The sequence below is a fragment of the Oncorhynchus clarkii genome, chromosome 9 (assembly GCF_045791955.1).
Source record: "Oncorhynchus clarkii lewisi isolate Uvic-CL-2024 chromosome 9, UVic_Ocla_1.0, whole genome shotgun sequence".
NCBI classification, from domain to species: Eukaryota; Metazoa; Chordata; class Actinopteri; order Salmoniformes; family Salmonidae; genus Oncorhynchus; species Oncorhynchus clarkii.
Window position 1 is genome coordinate 36430187 of NC_092155.1, and position 6000 is coordinate 36436186.

The 6000-nt window shown below is 41.9% G+C and overlaps 1 protein-coding gene across 2 annotated transcripts in view; it reads right to left on the reverse strand.

Moving 5' to 3' along the window:
* Window positions 1-5417, reverse strand: part of LOC139417212 (proline-rich transmembrane protein 3-like) — a 32392-nt gene extending 26975 nt beyond the window's left edge. Inside the window, exon 1 of one of the 2 annotated variants that reach the window (XM_071166459.1) lies at window positions 5141-5417. The gene's annotated coding sequence lies outside the window, so the exon portion shown is untranslated. Of the gene's footprint in view, window positions 1-4640 lie in introns of both variants that reach the window. The other variant, XM_071166460.1, reaches the window with a different exon arrangement.
* Window positions 5418-6000: the final 583 nt, after the last annotated feature.

Here is a 6000-nt window from a genome sequence, read left to right on the forward strand (position 1 = left end):
TAAAAACGTTTAAGACCGTAAAAACGTTTATTGAGTAACATTTTGAGGAAGTGTATTCTGACTACAGTACTATTTGGTGTTTTTTCAAGTTTTTCAACTTTGCGACATTTCAGGCTTCAAACATAAAGATATAAAACTGTATTTTTCTGTGAAGAATCAACAACAAGTGGGACACAATCATGAAGTGGAACGACATTTATTGGATATTTCAAACTTTTTTAACAAACCAAAAACTGAAAAATTGGGCGTGCAAAATTATTCAGCCCCTTTACTTTCAGTGCAGCAAACTCTCTCCAGAAGTTCAGTGAGGATCTCTGAATGATCCAATGTTGACCTAAATGACTAATGATGATAAATACAATCCACCTGTGTGTAATCAAGTCTCCGTATAAATGCACCTGCACTGTGATAGTCTCAGAGGTCCGTTAAAAGCGCAGAGAGCATCATGAAGAACAAGGAACACAATAGGAAGGTCCGAGATACTGTTGTGAAGAAGTTTAAAGCCGGATTTGGATACAAAAACATTTCCCAAGCTTTAAACATCCCAAGGAGCACTGTGCAAGCGATAATATTGAAATGGAAGGAGTATCAGACCACTGCAAATCTACCAAGACCTGGCCGTCCCTCTAAACTTTCAGCTCATACAAGGAGAAGACTGATCAGAGATGCAGCCAAGAGGCCCATGATCACTCTGGATGAACTGCAGAGATCTACAGCTGAGGTGGGAGACTCTGTCCATAGGACAACAATCAGTCGTATATTGCACAAATCTGGCCTTTATGGAAGAGTGGCAAGAAGAAAGCCATTTCTTAAAGATATCCATAAAAAGTGTCGTTTAAAGTTTGCCACAAGCCACCTGGGAGACACACCAAACATGTGGAAGAAGGTGCTCTGGTCAGATGAAACCAAAATTGAACTTTTTGGCAACAATGCAAAACGTTATGTTTGGCGTAAAAGCAACACAGCTCATCACTCTGAACACACCATCCCCACTGTCAAACATGGTGGTGGCAGCATCATGGTTTGCGCCTGCTTTTCTTCAGCAGGGACAGGGAAGATGGTTAAAATTGATGGGAAGATGGATGGAGCCAAATACAGGACCATTCTGGAAGAAAACCTGATGGAGTCTGCAAAAGACCTGAGACTGGGACGGAGATTTGTCTTCCAACAAGACAATGATCCAAAACATAAAGCAAAATCTACAATGGAATGGTTCAAAAATAAACATATCCAGGTGTTAGAATGGCCAAGTCAAAGTCCAGACCTGAATCCAATCGAGAATCTGTGGAAAGAACTGAAAACTGCTGTTCACAAATGCTCTCCATCCAACCTCACTGAGCTCGAGCTGTTTTGCAAGGAGGAATGGGAAAAAATGTCAGTCTCTCGATGTGCAAAACTGACAGAGACATACCCCAAGCGACTTACAGCTGTAATCGCAGCAAAAGGTGGCGCTACAAAGTATTAACTTAAGGGGGCTGAATAATTTTGCACGGACAATTTTTCAGTTTTTGGTTTGTTAAAAAAGTTTGAAATATCCAATAAATGTCATTCCACTTCATGATTGTGTCCCACTTGTTGTTGATTCTTCACAAAAAAATACAGTTTTATATCTTTATGTTTGAAGCCTGAAATGTGGCAAAAGGTCGCAAAGTTCAAGGGGGCCGAATACTTTCGCAAGGCACTGTATTTAAAAATCGTGCTAAAAACTATTATTGCAGACATAGTGAGTCCATGCAACTTATGTGACTTGTTAAGCACATTTTTACTCCTGAACTTACTTAGGCTTGCCATAACAAGTTTTTTTATTTATTTATTTTTTTTTTTTATTTAACCTTTATTTAACCAGGCAAGTCAGTTAAGAACAAATTCTTATTTTCAATGACGGCCTGGGAACAGTGGGTTAACTGCCTGTTCAGGGGCAGAACGACAGATTTGTACCTTGTCAGCTCGGGGGTTTGAACTCACAACCTTCCGGTCACTAGTCCAACGCTCTAACCACTAGGCTACCCTGCCGCCCCCAGTGTTGAATATAAACACATTTCAGCTTATTTTTTCCATTAATTTGTAAACATTTCTAAAAACATAATTCCACTTTGACATTATGGGGTATTGTATGTAAATCTCAATTTAGTCTATTTTAAATTCATGCTGCAACACAACAAAATGTGGTGAAAGTCAAGGGGTGTGAATGCTTTCTGAAAGCACTGCTATCTCTTCTACAAATAGAGAAACAGGTGCAAACTCTTATTTCCAAAACCGAATGGGTTCCAAAAATCACAGGCAAAAATCAGAATGAATTCCTTAAGCTCAAACTAGATGTCTAAATCTGAAAAACCAAGCCATGTACATCGTAGTAAGCCCAAATACCTCCCCAATTCTGAATGAAATCTCTGTTCCAGATTCAACTGAAATTACCACATATCATAGCCATTTTTGACCCAAACATTGCCCAGATTGACTTTCACACACACGCAAACTCTCTTTCTCTATATTTCTTGCACACACATACACATTTTTGTCAGACTCCAGAGAGTGAGGGTCTGAAATGTCCATAGGTTTTAGTGATTATTTTCAGGAACAGAGACTAGCGAATTTGTGGACAGAGGGATCTCTGAGTACGCCCGAGAAAGTCCCAGTCTGAATGGTGACATACTGGCCTCCATATGCGCGTGTGTGTGTCTCTGTGTGTGTGTGTGTGTGTGAGAGGGAATGGGGGAGTCTGCGAATGTGAAGGTGGCACAGGAAGACTGGAACTGGATATTGACAGAAATAATGTGACATAGAGAGAGAAAGAATGAGTGTGAGAAAGAGAGAGTGGGAGACAGATGGGGAGAGAGAAAGAGAAAAGATAGGAATAATGATCAAGAGACTAATAATAGCAGACTTGTGGACAGTGGGAGAGAAAGTGAGAATCAAGAAAGGAGTACGAGAGAGGCATAGAGCTAGACGACAGTTATAGACAGAGAGTGTAGTGAGAGAGTGATAGAGAGAGAGAGGGACAGAAATATAGTACTAGAGAGCTGTGTCATGAAGGGACACTGAGCGATTCCACAGTCCAACAGAACAGTTCAAGTATTACTACATATTATTATACATGTATGGCCTGTTAGCGTGTCATGTAGGGGAGAGGTGAGATAAATGTGTGTGTGTGTGTGTGGTAAAGTATGTGGTCAATTTGACCGCTAAGATTCCACCATCGTGCAGGAATGTAAACAAACCACTTACTATCAGACCAGACCCTCACTCCACCGACACACACACACACTAACTCACAGTGTTCCCAACACCTCTGATTACCTGTAATGCCCTATCTCTGTCTCAATACCATGTTGAGAAAACATGTGGAGTAATAAATACATTAACCGTTTGAATGATCCAATAATAGGCGATACATGCAGTATTTGTGCACCTACAGTATCATGACAGTTATCTCCATAATGTGAAGTATTTAAGGACGTGGTAAGAGGCACTCTATTACGGATATAGACACACCATCATGAACCAGCACTAAAGGTTGTTGACCCTCTGCCACTCTGTCTAGGGCTATAACCCTGTCCAATGTGACTTTGACCACACAGAAGAGTCAGTCACATGATGAAGCCTTAGAGAGGTGTTCATTGTTCCACTGAGTTAGGCTTGCTATTGTGGCTCCAGAACCAATAATCTGAGTCCTGCTGTCCCGTTGTGATCTCTGGATGAGGAAGATATTCAGCTAGGTCTGAGGTGGACATCTTTCTCTGATGTTCTCCTCTTCTGAGACGAGCCACAGTTCACTCGAACAGGGAGGTATTTTAGCACTTGCACACACACACACGGGTAAAATGTGGGTCGCCTTGGCAACACTAATGAGTGAAGTATACAGAGGATCATACCCATGGAACCCCCAAACCTACATTTGCTGTGACCACGACCGGTTTAGATGTGAATACAGAAAGAGTAGAGAGACACACAGAAAACACACTCTAATTGGCAGACTCTTGACTGATTGAAACAGCTGATAGTGAAGGAATAATGAGGAGTCTGCCAATCCCAAAATGAGTCACTGACATATCAAGGGAAAAACCGTTGATGCACAACCAATTTTTGCACCTAGGTGTATTCCACTATTCTTCCTTGCTTATGTCGCTTATGACTACACACTTATTCTGTCTGTTGTTCTTAAGTGTTTTGTAACAATTCTTAATGTTCTGCCTGTGTTCTGTCTATTGCTCTCTCAGTATAGGTTTTGGGGTTTGTTGTAATGTTCTATGTCTGCTGTGTGTTTTGTCAGTCAGATATGTTAACTATTCTGTCCAGTGATCCGGGTAAACAGCATCACTTAACCTTAAACACTTATGTCATGTTTAAGAAACATGGATGAATGTATAATTGTGACATGAGACTGTGAGAGCTAGTTGCAGAAACACACTCACAAACACACAACAGGCTACCAGCTAGAGGACAGACCTCAGTTTCATAGGAGCACGTGTAAACCACACACACACACACACACACACACACACACACACACACACACACACACACACACACACACACACACACACACACACACACACACACACACACACACACAGGCTATTTGTGCATTCCACATTTACAATCAAGATCTCAATCATATTCTCATTGTGTGTCCAACTCACCCCTTCTCTTTCTTATAGTAAATTGGGCATCTGGGTCTGTTAGTATTTAAAGATGAGTAGGACGTCGTGAGGATAATAGTCTGGTGTAGTATCAGGTGGTCTATCATCGCATCATTGGGAGGAGAGGAACGTCTGTCCTTGCCCGTTTTTTCCCGAAAGGTTGGCCTAGGCTACAGAACCGACGATGCAGCCAACTGGCAGAGAATGTCGGCAGCAGCCTGTCCCCACGGTGCCCGACAGCTCAGAGATTCCCAACGATAGAAAAACGACAACAGCCACTCAAATATTTCGATTTCATTCATTCACATTGACAAAATGTGGCACACATAGCCCGAAATAATAAACTCATTATAATATAAAAGGCATATGAATATGGTATCTTTAAGCGCGCGTATGGCTAAATTACCCATTCATTGCCTGTAGTAGGCCTGTCGGATTTTCTCCTCTGTTCATACAGTTTTTATGTATCTCAAACTCGCCTTTCATCATTCCCAATGTACCTGCGCTCCTGTGTCCTGTCCTCAGATATTACGTCCTCTGCGTCAGATTATGAGTCGGGCATGCATGTCGCCACGGGTACGGATGCGTATCCACAACCCTCTGTCTCACGATTCCACCTCTGGTGAGCAGCAAGCTATAGGCTAAAATGCATAACAAGTCTTCTGTTGATTTTGACTTGGATTCCCAACGCCAGTTCTCTCTACGACAAATCAAACCAGCAGGAGCAAGCGCGCTAATTCACGCACCCTTCAGATTGCTCAATCTCTCGCTGCCTCTCTCTTTCTCCCTCCCCCTCCGGTTTACATGCATATCAACATGATTGCCTCCAACCGCCCGGCGCAATTACTATTACACAATAGCACAGCTCAAGCACAGAGACCAGGGCCCACTCCAATAAATGTGCCTACAATTGCATTCCCAACCTTCCTTGTGAGAAAAACTGACATCACATTTTCCACTCATATACATGTAATCTAGTCAGAGTTTTGCTTTCACCTTTTAACTTTGTTTTCTTCTTCTCTGTCTCTCTCTTGACAGAAGTAATAATAAACTCATACAAGTCTTTCTTTTGCTGTGGTTCAACCTTTTTTAAAGTTTATTCATTATGATAATTCCTTTAATACATACTTGTTTCAACTTCCACCGAAGTCGGTCCCTCTCCTTGTTCGGTCGGCGGTCGACGTTACATGTTTTCTAGACATCGCCACTCCACCTTTCATTTTCCATTTGTTTTGTCTTGTTTTCCTGCACACCTGGTTTACGTCTCCCCATAATTACTATGTGTATTTAGCCCTCTGTTCCCTCCATGTCTGTGTGGGGTATTGTTTATTGTCGAGGTTGCATGCTTCCGTCTGGTTAG